The sequence below is a fragment of the Cupressus sempervirens genome, chromosome 9, assembly GCF_028749045.1.
Source record: "Cupressus sempervirens isolate cs-2001-9-10 chromosome 9, ASM2874904v1, whole genome shotgun sequence".
NCBI lineage: Eukaryota > Viridiplantae > Streptophyta > Pinopsida > Cupressales > Cupressaceae > Cupressus > Cupressus sempervirens.
Window position 1 is genome coordinate 490235019 of NC_143126.1, and position 3624 is coordinate 490238642.

At 33.4% G+C, this 3624-nt stretch overlaps 1 pseudogene; it reads right to left on the reverse strand.

The window, feature by feature from the left end:
* Positions 1-1826: 1826 nt before the first annotated feature.
* LOC149539465 (O-fucosyltransferase 13 pseudogene) lies at positions 1827-2796 on the reverse strand (annotated as a pseudogene).
* Between the last annotated feature and the right edge of the window lie 828 nt (positions 2797-3624).

Sequence of the window (3624 nt, forward strand, 5' to 3'; positions counted from 1 at the left end):
GCACTGAAAGCTATCTCTATTCTGGTCAATTCTCTAGTCTGTCTAAGCTCATTCTTGACTACTTCAAGTCTTCCCCATTAATGTCTCATTTGTGAAATCTTTGGTACAAGATATCAACAACTGTATCATCTAAACTATTGACTTAAATGGTGGTGTGAGAGTCTTCAATATCTTCCATAAAACCTCATCATCTTCTTTGGTTCCTCCTTGAGATTTAATACTTGTAGTAATTTCTGATATCCTGTTGTTAGTGAATAGATTGTCCTTCGAGAGAATGCATGAAAATTTGACATTGAGTGCCCAAATGAAAGGAAAAATTAGCACCAATAGTTGGATAGGTTATCATGAAATTGATAACCTTCCTTTGAATTTTATTAGGTACAATTCCCTGTGTAAGACATACAATAAATTTAAATCTTCTGCACTTTTACCTGAAAGTATGAAAGGATCTCTCACAAATTCTTAGGTTGTGAGGTATAGATTATTTCTAACAACCATGAGGCACTTAACTAATCTATAGGAATGAATAACATGATGAATTTAAAGTAAGAATAGTAACCAAATATCTTGAATTGGTAAACCAGAGTCAGAAAGTAATACTGATTTAATAGGCCCGAACACAAAATTTCTAAGCTAAATTCAAGATGATACATATACAAAATATTGAATTTTTGCATGCACAGAGTCATTCAAAAACCAAAACATCCATACAATATCTATCAATTACTATCTTTACAACATCTATTTATCTAAAACTCTAACCTTCTACCCTCCCTTTGTAGCAACATAAAATCTCCCTTAAGGGAAAGATAGAACTCCAACATAGCCCTTCTATCCTGCAGCACTACAGTCTCCAGTACCCAAAAGAAGTGGAACCCCCCTTACAACCTATGTCTACATATTTATCCTCTTTTAATTTCTTTTCTTTTCAATTACCAAAACTATTTCTTTGATATTACCCTTGAGACTCTTGAAATTACCTCTTACAAGGACCTTTTCCAAATCCACTATACATATTCTTGGCCATGGATTGTTTTAATAAACATTTTGTGGAAGCCTGGCGATTTTCCTTTCCACTTTTTATGAATTGATAAAAATATTCAATAGAGAGTAATTCTAAGTCAATAGCTTGGGGACAAGTGCATAAGATTAATTGACAGATGTTAATTAATGGTAAATCCACATCTCTTTCCCACTTTAACCTCCCAATAGATTTTAAAACTGCATCTCAGGTCTGAAGGCTTAGCAATATAATAAAAAGAACAAATTCCTCTCTTTAGTTTTCACATAAGAAAATACATGTGTATGAATCTCCAACTGCACACTTGTTCTAAGGAAGCTATAATAGTTAGCTATTCTCCCATGCTCCTCTAGGTCATATTCACAAACACTTCTAATCGATGAGTTGTCCATTCTATTTTAGTCTGGAAGAGTAGCAGTCGAGGGACCATTATTATCATTCTCAGAAGCTGTTGCATTATTCAATCCTTTCTCATGAGGCTTGGTAATAAAATCCTCTTAATCATGATGATTGATTGTATATGGAGTATAAGCAGTAGATGGAAATCTCTTAGAGACCACCTCCTCTCTATACCTTGACAGGGTTTCATTGATAGCGATTCCTATATTTCAATAATGCTTACATAATTTGGGAGTAACCTGGGCATGATGTGGGTATATATTTATCCATAACTTTGGCTTTGATCTAACATGATTAGCATTGTAACAAATCTTCATGAGCATTCTTCATATTTAAGCATTCACACCTTATATAATGATAATTGCATCAATTCTGAATTGTGGAACATAGATTAGAGGGTTGAGTTTCACCATAAATAATCTGCTAATTTCTCCCCTTCAAGGCCTTGCATAATAGCTTCCAAAAATGTTTTCCTATTGAGAAAAAGAGTCTTTGATTGTCCACTCAAAGCCCTCATTGTAGCTACCAGCTTATCCATGTTCCCAAAGTATGTACTGATATATGCCTCACTGTTGATGGATACATAGTAGTCCATTGCAGCTTTGCTATTTCCCTGCATTGACATCATACTTGTTTTGTCCAAAAGAGAAGATTTGGTGTAATTGTTCCTGTATATTGAAGTAAAATCCTTTGATCCCAATAGGATTTCACCAACATCCAAATAAACAGTCGTGTTGATGGGAATTCTGAGTGCTTGTAGAATAAAGACTGTCTCTTTTGGGGTTAGAGGACATTTTCCTCTTTTTCTCCATACTACTATAGCATCACTCGAGATGATTGTCCTACCATTTCTAGCTGGATTGATCACATCCAAAGAGCTATGAGAGAGATCATTGTATTGGTATCTACTATAAGCAATCATGTTAGGCTTGAATTTCATATGTAGAGACATAATGGGTTGAGTTATTATTTTTACAAGAGTTCAGCTCCCATTTTATGAATAGTGGGGACCAATCATAAACCTTTGAAGCATACATGAAAATTAGCTGCCTTGGCAAAAAGAATGGGTGCCTATCTAGTCTTTGAATTACTATTGGTGTAATCACAATATATTGATGCTTCATTAAATATGGAAGTACAGATTCAATGTAAAAATGACCCTTTCGCTTACAATAGTCAACTCTAATTAGCATATTTGAGGCCAATTCTTTTGGTAGTTCTTTCATAACATGGAAAAAGTCTTTTGCCTATTGAATGAAATAGTTCGCATCAAAGATATTTGCAAAAACACATGGGATCATGCCATTTAAACCCCTAGCACTATGAATATCTTGTGGAGTATCTCGTATGTGCATATGGTTCTTGGATGCCTGCATCCTTGTTTATGGTGCCATACTGAGATCATATTTGCTACAATGTCCTCATACCTTGTAGGGTTTGAAATTTCACTTCATGATCATTGGGTATTTTGTTAAATGGTTCACATATGCCTATGTACCTAGTGGTGTGAACATTTCACATTCATGGTTGTGGCTTTGAGCATTTGAAACCATGGTTGGTGTGTGTTGTAATGAATGCCTATATCCACGTATTTGAACTATCATCTTTATAAAAAAGGACTAAGCTATAATGTTTTTGATAAACCTCTTTGCCTTTATGTTGAGCTTAGGTTTGGTTGTATTGCACAAGCTATCCACTGTGCATGAATTCAAGATTGTCATTTACTTTGTTAGTGAAACCCAATAAGGTGAGTTGAGATGTACTCATTCTTTCCATGTTCCAAAACATTCATGTTCGAATACGTAGGCTCAAGCATGTGAGGAATGAACTTTTTCTTCATTTAGAATTATATCAGCATCATAGGTCAAGTTGCATGGTTGAATTGTGAATGCTCTAGGTGGCATACAACATCTTTATAAATTGGCTAGAATTTACTTTGATACTGTAGACACCTAAAAATCTTTTAGAAAATAAAATATTTTTATTTTCTGAAAAAATTCCTGATGACATCATCATTTATTAATTAATTAATTTATTTTTATGCCATTAAATCCTTTTATCTTAATTAAAAATATTTAATTAAGGAATCCCTCCCAAAGATGTTTAAATCTTATTTAAACATTATTTCCTTATTTATTAATTATTTAATTAATAATTTGACCAAAAAACCCAAAATAAATAAAAAATTTATTTTTTGCCCAAAA